Source organism: Saimiri boliviensis, chromosome X (genome assembly GCF_048565385.1).
Source record: "Saimiri boliviensis isolate mSaiBol1 chromosome X, mSaiBol1.pri, whole genome shotgun sequence".
In the NCBI taxonomy this organism is placed as follows: Eukaryota; Metazoa; Chordata; class Mammalia; order Primates; family Cebidae; genus Saimiri; species Saimiri boliviensis.
Window position 1 is genome coordinate 119,190,245 of NC_133470.1, and position 11,510 is coordinate 119,201,754.

The 11,510-nt window shown below is 36.2% G+C and overlaps 1 pseudogene; it reads left to right on the forward strand.

Moving 5' to 3' along the window:
* Nucleotides 1–8,258: 8,258 nt before the first annotated feature.
* Nucleotides 8,259–10,496, forward strand: LOC141582738 (large ribosomal subunit protein uL11-like; annotated as a pseudogene).
* The last annotated feature ends 1,014 nt before the right edge of the window (nucleotides 10,497–11,510 follow it).

The following is an 11,510-nucleotide window of genomic DNA, read 5'->3' on the forward strand; positions in this document are numbered from 1 at the left end:
CATGTTCTCATTGTTCTGCGCCCACTTATGGGTGAGAATATGCAGTGTTTGGTTTTCTGTTCTTGTGTCAGTTTACTGAGAATGATGGTTTCCAGATTCATCCATGTCCCTGCAAAGGACATGAACTCATCCTTTTTTATGGCTGCCTAGTATTTCATGGTGTATATGTGCCACATTTTCTTTATCCAGTCTATCATTAACAGGCATTTGGGTTGGTTCCAAGCCTTTGCTATTGTGAAAAGTGCCACAATGAACATACGTGTGCATGTGTCTTTATAATACAACAATTTATAATACTTTGGCTATATACCCAGTAATGGGATTGTGGATCAAATGGTATTTCTATTTCTAGATTCTTGAGAAGTCTCCACACTGTCTTCCACAATGGTTTAACTAATTTACACTCCCACCAACAGTGTAAAAGTGTTCCTATTTCTCCACATCCTCTCCAGCATCTCTTGTCTCCAGATTTTTTTAATGGTCACCATTCTAACTGGCATGAGATGGTATCTCAATGTGGTTTTAATTTGCATTTCTCTAATGACCAGTAATGATGACCATTTTTATATTTTTTTGCAGCATAAATGTCTTCTTTTGAAAAGTTTCTGTTTATATCTTTTGCCCACTTTTTGATGGGGTTGTTTTTTTCTTTTAATTTTTTAAAGTTTTTTTGTAGATTCTGGATATTAGCCCTTTGTCAAATGGGTAGATTGCAAAAATCTTTTCCCCTTTCTATTGGTTGCCAGTTCACTCTAATGATAGTTTCTTTTGCTGTGCAGAAGATCTTAAGTTTAATTAGATCCCATTTGTCTATTTGGCTTTTGTTGCCATTGCATTTGGTATTTTAGTCATGAAGTCCTTGTATATGCCTATATCCTGAATGACATTGTCTAGGTTTTCTTCGAGAGTTTTTATGGTGTTAGGTCTAATGTTTAAATCTTTAATCCATCTGGAGATAATTTTCTATAAGGTGTAAGGAAGGAGTCCAGTTTCAGCTTTCTGCATATGGCTAGCCAGTTTTCCCAACACCACTTATTAAACAGGGAATCCTTTCCCCATTGCTTGTTTTTGTCAGGTTTGTCAAAGATCAGATGGTTGTAGAGGTGTGGTGTTACTTCTGAGGCCTCTGTTCTAATCCATTGGTCTATATCTCTGTTTTGGTACCAGTACCATGCTGTTTTGACTACTGCAGACTTGTAGTATAGTTTGAAGTCAGGTAGCATGATGCCTCCAGTTTTTTTTTTCCCCCTTAGGATTGTCTTGGCTATGTGGAATCATTTTTTGTTCCATACGAAGTTTAAGGTGGTTTCTTCCAGTTCTGTGAAGAAGGTCAATGTTAGCTTGATGAGGATAGCATTGAATGCATACATTAAAACTTTAAGCCAAGAAAGATCAAAAGAGACAAAGAAGAGTATTACATAATGGTAAAGGGATCAATGCAACAGAAAGAGCTAACCATCCTAAATATATATGCATCCTGTACAGGAGCACCCAGATACATAAAGCAAGTTCTTAATGACCTACGAAATGACTTAGACTCTCACACAATTATAGTGGAAAACTTAAACACTCCACTGTCAATATTAGACAGATCAATAAGACAGAAAATTTACAAGAATATCCAGGACTTGAACTCAGATCTGGACCAAGCAGACCTAATAGACATCTACAGAACTCTCCACCTCAAATCCACAGAATATACATTCTCCTCAGCACCACATTGTACTTACTCTAAAATTGACCACATAATTGGAAGTAAATCACTCCTCAGAAAATGCAAAAGAATGGAAATCATAAATAACAGTCTCTCAGACCACAGTGCAATCAAATAATACCTAATTCTTAAGGCTAATATTTCTGCAATCCTGAAGGTATTCAAGAAGTATCCATTATAATTAGTATGTCCTCCTGGACACTATATTTTTTTTTTTTTGAGATGGAGTTTCACTTTTGTTACCCATGGTGCGATCTCGGCTCACCGCAACCTCCGCCTCCTGGGTTCAGGCAATTCTCCTGCCTCAGCCTCCTGAGTAGCTGGGATTACAGGCACGCGCCACCATGCCCAGCTACTTTTTTGTATTTTTAGTAGAGATGGGGTTTCACCACGTTGACCAGGATGGTCTTGATCTCTTGACCTTGTGATCCACCCACCTCGGCCTCCCAAAGTGCTGGGATTACAGGCTTGAGCCACCGCGCCCGGCCTGACACTACATTTTCTGTCTTATTTTAGCTAGTCTCTTGATTTCACTTTAGCTCACTCCCCTCATCATCATTTCTTTCCCCACCCCTTTCTGTGTATTTGAGGTTTTGCAAGCTACCCAGCTAGGAATATTTCATATATCTCTTCTGCTTAGCTAAACCCTGAAGTCTAACCTCTTCTGGCCAGTCCATGGCCCAGACTCACACTAATAAAGAAGTCCAAAATGTCCATTGGCCCATTGAAACACTCCTTCTATCTTAGGTGAATGTATGCAATTTTATTTGCAGTCAATATTATGATTGTTTGTCCTTAAGCAATGTAAAAAATCATCAGTCAGAACACAAGCACTTATGGAAGAAACCTAAGAATGGACATGACATCTATCCTAATGACTCAGGCTATTATGCAAACCTACACAAACCAGATCTGAAACCTATACAAACAAAGATTAAAACTTATAAATGGTGTGTTAGGGAACATCTGCCTTTCCTCCAGCATCAGCTTCTTTTGTGGCAAAAGAGGTATTTATAGACCTGGATTCTATAGTTTTATTTGGAATTGTAGAGTTTGGTCTTGGAAAGTTGGAAAAATGTAAATTTGTATAAGCTTTGAAAGTGCAAGCCTTGTCCAGCGGAGAAAATAATCCTCCTGTAAAATATTGCCTACTTCAGAGAATCCCTGGACAAGTTCTAAAAGTCAAGTGAATACAGCAGACTCTTACTTTTAGAAATAAGAATGAAAATGATGCAAGGAATTTAAACTGGTCATGATGCAGAAACTATCCAACAACTCCAATTCTCTCTCTGTGACTCTGTAATTGTTTTTTACAGAGAATACTGAAGGGTTGGTTGGGGCCTCTACTCTAGTTGTTGGGGTAATGGTTAACATTAGCCATAACTACAACTCTATGTAAGCTATATAATCTATAACTAGAAATTTTTAAATCATGAGGCCCTGAGTAATCATCCTCCATTTTAGATTAGAATTGAAGAATCTTTGTTATATGAGAACTGAGAAGTTTAATAATTTTACAAAATGTTTTTAAACATTGTACAAACATTGAGAGAGCTACTTTGAAGTAGAAAGTAGTGAAAATAGGATACCTTTTCCTTTGAAATGAAACTACAGTCTTAAAAGTTTCAAAAAAAAACTGATTGGTAAACCTAATGATTCTTCTATAGCGTTCTCTGAACAACCTCTTGAAATTTTGGATATTCAATACCATTCTATAATTATACTACCTCTTTGTCTGATGTTGTTTCTCTTTTTTCTTCTAGATATGCTTTTTTTCCCCTAACCTTCTAAGAACAAGAAATTCCTAAGACATAATTATTGCCTCTTGTTTTCATTATCCCTTCCATGGCACAGAGTCCATCTTTTTCTTTCACTGATACCCCCATCTCTTAGAGGTCATTTATTTAAAACACATTCAGTGTATACTTGTTTTAGCTCTAACCTGTTTGAAAATCTTCCAAAATCATACGTAACTTTGCATCACTTAACGTGTAGCTCATTAATACAAACATAAAAGACACATATAGAAAACAATCTGACCATTTGCTCTATTAAAAAGATGACTTTTCTAATACATATGAACTTTATATTTCTTTTTACCTACTTTTAAAGATGTAATTTACATAAAATAAAGTGTATCCTTCTTAAGTGTATACTGTGATTATTTCTGACAAATATATGTACCCTACACTCCCCACCTTCATCAAGATATAGAACATTTCTGTCACCCAGGTTTCCTCCTGCAACTTTGCAATCAATTTGCTACTCACCACTGTTAATTCCAGGCAACCATTATGTCTTTCTGGCACTATAGACAAGGTTTCACTAATTTACAATTTTAGATAAGTGGAATCACACAGATTTACGTGCTTTGTCACTGGAATCTTAACTCAGCATATTTTTCAGAACTATTCATGTTGCATTAGTCAGTATTTACATTTTTTTCTTTCTAAGCAATATTCCATGATACAGATGCACCACTATTTGTTTATTCATTCACTTGTGGAAAAACAATTGTGTTGTTTCCAGTTGTTGACTATCAAAAACACTCATGTCCAAGCTTTTTTCTGGATATGTATTTTTATTTCTGCTGGATAAATAATTAGAAGTGAAATTATTGGGCCATAGAATACATACATGATTACATTTAAAAAAAAAAAACTGAGAAATTGAAGGGAAGGCAGAGGAAGATGGCTGATAAAAGCCTCAATTAATCCTCCGCACTTTAGAAATGCTAATTTGACAACTATCTACACACGAAAACACACCTTCCTAAGAGGAAAAAATCAGGTGAGCAAGCACAGTACCTGGTTTTAAATTCATATTACAGAAAGAGGTAATGAGGAAAGTAGAAAAGATAATATTGAACTGCTGACATTACTTTTCCCCCTAACTCTGTCAATGGCCACATGGTGTAGATCTATCTGGGTGCTTCAGAGTGGGAGAGAGTAATTGTAAGACTCTTCATCAAACTCAATGTTTCTAGTCACAGCAAAAGCAGATATGGAGTAAACTCAGCCAAAGGCTACCTGCAGAGATAACATTTAGATCAGCCCTAGTCAGAAGGAAATAGCCTGGACCAATGGTCGAAAGTTGAGTTTCAGCAAGTTGTACCACCATGGACTAAAGTGCTCTAGGTTGCTAAATAAACGTGGAAGGCATTCTAGGCAACAAGGACTGCAAATCCTGGGCAAGACATAGTCCTGTGTTGGGATTAGGGGTACTGAATGTAGGACACCAGGACATCAGCCAGGGAGGCTAAGGAAGTGTTTATGTTACCCTTCACCCAACTCCAGTCAGAGCAGTTCTGGGGCACAGCAACAAAAGCAACACCTTCCTTCTGCTGAACGAGAAGACAGTGAAGAGTACAGAGGACTTTGTCTTGCATCTTGGATACCAGCTCAGCCACAGTAGGATAGGCCACTGGGCAGAATCATAAGGTCCCTTTTCCAGGCCCTACCTCACATATCCAGATACAACCCGGGCCAGAAGGGAGCCTACTGCCTTGAAGAAAAGGACCCAGTCATGGCAGAATCCTTTACTTTTTGCCTAAATAGCTATTGGGTTCTAAAAAATAAGCATTACGTAGTAAGTCATAGAACTTGGATGAAACTCTAAAATGTGCTGGCTTCACTAACCAGCCAGGTAGGCAACAGTAGGGAAGAGCACAAAGTGGGCTCTTGGTATCCTCGATTCCAGTCCTTGGCTCCTGGACAACATGTAAGTACCTGTCCTGGGCCAGAGGGGAGCCCACTGCCCTTAACAGTCCCAGGCCTGGCAGCATTCACCACAAGCTGACTGAAAAACCCTTGGCTTTAAATGAACATTGACCGTCATCTGAAAGTACTCTTTATGGTTCTATGGTAGTGGTAGCCATGGGGAGAGGCTCCTTTGCCTATAGAAAGGGAAGGAAAGAATGGAAAGAACTTTGTTTCCTGGTTTGAGCATAGGATTAGCCAAAATAGAATAGAGCACCAGGTAGATTTCTAAGGTATTTGATTCTAATTCCTACCTTCTGGAGAGCATCTCTGGAATTTCCCAGGGCCTGGAGAAACTTGCCACCCTGATGGGAAGGACATAAACTTGGCTGGCTTTTCTACCTACTGACTGCAGAGCCCTAGGGCCTTGAGCAAACATTGGTGGTAGCTAGTTATTTGTCATACTAGGCCCTGAGCAATACCCAATGATCCAGCACAGCCCCAGTGGTGATGTCCATGGGGTTGCTTATGTCCTCCCACCCACAGCTCTAGTGAGTTCAGCAAAGATAGAGATTGCTTGTTTGGGAGAAAGTAAGGAAAAATAACAAGAGCCTCTGAGTGGTAATCAAAATAACTCTTTTGCATCTTATTCAAGACCAAAATGGTAATATCTCTATGAGTCTGCAAAAAATGCAGAATTACTAGGCTTTAGGTGTCCCCTAATGCAAGTATGGCTTAGATAACAACACTCAAGTCAATTTCCAATACCTGGAAAGCCTTTCTGAGAACAGGTACAAAGAAAAAAAAAAAAAAAAACATGAAGACCACAATAAGTGACCAACTCTTTGATGCCCAGACACTGATAAACATGCACAAGCATAAAGACCATCAAGGAAAACATGACCTAACCAAACAAACTAAATAAGACAACAAAGATTAATTATGTAAAAATTGAAATACGAGAATTTTCAAACAAGGAATTCAAAATAGCTGTTTTGAGAAAACAAAAAATATTAAGATAGCGTGGAGAACAAAAACTAGAAATGTATTAGATAAATTTAACAAAGGGAATAAATTTTAAAAATATAAAGCAGAAATTCTGGAGTGGAAAAACATGAAATTGACATACTGAAGAATGCTTCAGAGTTTTCCAGTAGCTGAATTTATCAAGAAGAAGGCAGAATTTGTGAGCATGAAAACAGGTTACTTGAAAATACACAGAGGAAATAAAAGAAAAAAAGAGTAAAAAACAAAAAAGTGTGCTTATGAAACAGCCTCAAAAAGGCAAATTTAAGAGTTACTAGAATTAAATATCAGGTAGGGAAAGACATCGAGGTAGGAAGGTTGTTCAGAGAGATAATATCTGAGAACTTCCCACATCTAGGGAAAGGTATCAATATTCAAGTTCAAGAAGATTATACAGCATCAAGCAGATTTTCCCCAAATATGACTACTTCAAGTTGATTTCTTGAAAAGTTAAACAAAATTGTAAATCCTTTAGCCAGAATAACTAAGATAAAAAGGAAGTATATTCAAATAAATAAAATAAGAGATTAAAAAGAAGACATTACAAATGATTCCACACAAATTCAAAGGCCCGTTAGTGGCTACTGTGGGCAACTGTATGCCAATAAATTAGAAAATCTGGAAGAAATAGATAAATTCCTAGATACATACAACTTAGAAATATTAAACCTTGAAGAAATCCAAAACATAAACAGACCAATAACAAGTAATGAGGAAAAAAAGCCATAGTAAAATGTCTCCCAGCAAAGAAAGTCCCAGGAGTAGATGGCTTCACTGCTGAATTCTACTAAACAGTTAAAGAAGAATTAGTACCAATCCTACTAAAACTGTTTTTAAAAATAGAGGGAGAAATACTTCCAGACTCAGTCTATGAAGCTAGTATGACCCCAATACCAAAGCCAGACAAAGACACATCAGAAAGTGAAAATTACAGGTCAATATTCCTGATAAATTTTGATGCAAAAATCTTCAATAAAATATGAAACAAATTCAATAATAAGATAGATCATTTATCATGATCGAGTGAGATTTATCCCAAGGATGCAAAGAATTTTGACATATGTAAATAAATCAAGGTGATACAGCATATAAACGGAATAAAGGACAAAATCTATATGATCATCTCAAGTGATGCCAGAAAAGCATTTGGTAAAATTAAACATTGCTTCATGATATAGGCCCTAAAATAACTGAGTATAGAAAAAACATACCTCAACATAATGAAAACCATTAAACTTTTCTAAGATTTGGAATGCAGCAAGGCTACTCACTGTCACCACTGTTATTTAATATAGTACTGGAAGTCCTAACTAGAGCAATTAGACAAGAGAAGAAAATAAAGGACATCCAAATTAGAAAGGAAGAAGTAAAATTATCTTTGTTTATTGATAAAATGATTTTATATTTGGAAAATTCTACAGACTCCACCAAAAACTACTAGAACTGATAAACATATTCAGTAAAGTTGCTGAATACAAAATGATTTTATGGAATTTAGTACCATTTGTACATGCCAACAGTGAACAATGTTAAAAAATAAACAATATAGTAATTCTGTTTACAATGGACACACATAAATACCTCAAAACTAACTTAAGAAAGTAAAAGATATCTACAATGAAAATAATAAAACATTGATGAAGAACATTGAAAAGGACACCAAAAAAATGGAAAGATATTTCATGTTCATGGATTAGAAGAATGAATGTTGTTAAAATGTTCATAGTACCCCAAACAATCTACAGATTTAATGAAATTCTTATTGAAATACCAATGGCTTTCTTCAAAAAAAAAAATGCCAAAAACAATTGTAAACACTACATGGAACCACAAAAGACCCATGATAGCCAAAACTATCCTGAGTAAAATAAAAGGAATAAAACTGGAAGAATCAAATTACCTGACTTTAAATTATATTACAAAGCTACAGTAACCAAAACACAACAGTACTGGCATAAAAACAGACACATAGACTAACAGAACAGAATAGACAACCCAGAAATAAATGGATACAGATGTAGTGAACTCATTTTCCACAAAGTTGCCAAGAACATACATGGAAAAAGTCTTTTCAATTAGTGATGTTGGAAAAACTGGATATCTATATACAGAAAAATAAAACTAGAACACTATTTCTATCAATATACAACAATCAAATAAAAATAGATTAAATACTTAAAATTGAAGACCTCAAACTATAAAACAACTAGAAGAAAATATTGGGGAAACTCTCCAGGACATTGGTCTGGGCAAAATTTATTGAGTAATATTCCACAAACACGCATAACCAAAGCAAAAATGAACAAATGGGATCAAATCACATTAAAAAGCTTCTGCATAGCAAAGAAAATAATCAACAAAGGGACAACCCATAGAATGAGGAAAAATATTGCAAACAACCCATCTGAAATGATCAATAAACAGATTATATGAGAAATTCAAACAACTCTCTAGAAAAAAAATCTAATAATTTGATTCAAAAATGAGCAAAAGATTTGAATAGACATTTCTCAAAAGAACACATACAAATGGCAAACAGACATATTAAAAAGGTACTCAGCATCCTTGATCACCAGAGAAATGCAAATCAAAACTACAATGAGATATCATCCCACCTCAGTTATAATGGCTTTTACCACAAGGCAATGACAAATGCTGATAATAATGTGGAGAAAAAGAAACCTTTATACACTGCTGGTGGGAATGTAAATTAGTACAACTACTATGAAAAACAGTATGGCGATTCCTCAAAGAAATAAAAAAGAGTTCTTTCGGCTTTCGGCTTGGAGGAGGCGAAGGTGCAACTTTCTTTGGTCCTCCTGAATCTGGGTTCATCCAACACCAGCCGCCTCCACCATGCCGCCGAAGTTTGACCCCAACGAAATCAAAGTCGTATACCTGAGGTGCACTGGGAGTGAAGTCGGTGCTACTTCTGTGCTTGCCCACAAGATCGGCCCCCTGCGTCTGTCTCCAAAAAAGGTTGGTGATGACATTGCCAAGGCAACGGGTGACTGGAAGGGCCTGAGGATTACAGTGAAACTGACCATTCAGAACAGACAGGCCCAGATTGAGGTGGTGCCTCTGCCCTGATCATCAACGCCCTTAAGGAACCAGCAAGAGACAGAAACAGAAAAACATTAAACACAGCGGGAATATCACTTTCGATGAGATTGTCAACATTGCTCGACAGATGTGGCACCGATCTTTAGCCAGAGAACTCTCTGGAACCATTAAAGAGATCCTGGGGACTGCCCAGTCTGTGGGCTGTAATGTTGATGGCTGCCACCCTCACGACATCATAGATGACATCAACAGTGGTGCTGTGGAATGCCCAGCTAGTTAAGAAGCACAAAGGAAAATATATTTCAATAAAGGTCATTTAACAACTGGTGGAAAAAAAAATAGAGCTACCATATGAGCTATCAATTCTACTGCTGGGTTTATATTCAAAAGAAAGGAAATCAGTATATGGAAGAGATATCTGCACTCCTATGTTTGTTGCAGCACTGTTCACAGTAGTCAAGATTTTGAAGTAACCTAAGTGTCCATCAACAGATGAATGGGTTTTTTAAAATGTGGTGCAGATACACAATGGAGGACTATTCAGCCATAAAAATTAAGATTCTGTCATTTGCAATAACATGGCTAGAACTGGGGGTCATTATTCTATTTGAAATAAGCCAGGCACAGCAAGACAAACATTGCATGTTCTCACTTATTTGTGAGATATAAAATTCATAACAATTGAACTCACAGGGATAGCAAAAGGATGGTTATTAGAGCTGGAAATGGTATTGGGAAAGTAGAAGTAAGCTGGGGTTGGCTAATAGTTACCAAAAAATAGACAGAATAAATAAAACCTAGCATTTGATAGCACAACAGCGTGGCTATAGTAAATAGTAATTTAATTGTGCATGTTAAAATACCTAAAAGAGTGTAATTGGATTGTTTATGACACAAATAATACATGCAGGGATGGATTTCCCATTTTACATGATATAATTATTACACATTTTCTGCCTGTATCAAAACATTTCATGTACCCAATATATATATATACTTCTACTGTGTACTCACAAAAATTAAACATTTTTCTAATAATTAAGTTGTTTAACAGACAAAATACATCCATCTGATATTTCAAACTTTGAAACTACTAAAAGAAAACATTCAGAAAATACTCCAGGACATTGAGCTGAGCAAAGATTTCTTGATTAATATCCTACAAGGACAGGCAGCCAAAGCAAAAATGGACCACCTGGGTCACTTCAAGTTTAAAAGCTTATGCACAGCAAAGAAAACAAGCAAGAAAATGAAGAGACAACCCCATAGAATGGGAGAAATATTTTCAAACTACCCATATGACAAGGGGTTGATGATCAGAATATATAAGAAGCTCAAACAACTTTATAGGAAAAAATATAATCTTATAAAAAATTGGGCAAAATATCAGAATAGACATTTCTTAGAAAAAGACAAAGAAATGGAAAACAGGTGCATGAAAAGGTTCTCAACATCATTGATCATTAGAGAAATGAAACTCAAAATTACAATGAGAAATTACCTTACCTGTTAAAATGGCTTTTATCCAAAAGATAGGCAATAACAAATGATGACAAGGATGTGAAGGAAAGGGAACTCTCCTATGCTGTTTGTGGAAATGTAAATTAGTACAACAACTATGGAGAACAGCTTGGAGGGTCCTCAAAAAAACTAAAAATAGTTACCATAAAATCCATCAATCTTACTGCTTGGGTATATATCCAAAGAAAAGAAATCAGTATATGGAAAAGATATTGGCACTCCTATGTTTGTTGCAGCACTGTTCACAATAGCAAAGATTTGGAAGCCACCTAAGTGTCCATCAACAGATGAATGAATAAAGAAAATGTGGTACTTACACACAATGAAGATGAAGGACTATTCAGCCATAAAAAAGAATGAGATCCTGTCATTTTTAACAAGGATGAAACTGGATATCATTATATTAAGTGAAATAACCCAGGATCAGGAAGACAGGCTTCAAGGGTACTCAGTTATTTGAAAGAGCTAAAATTTAAAATAATTGAACT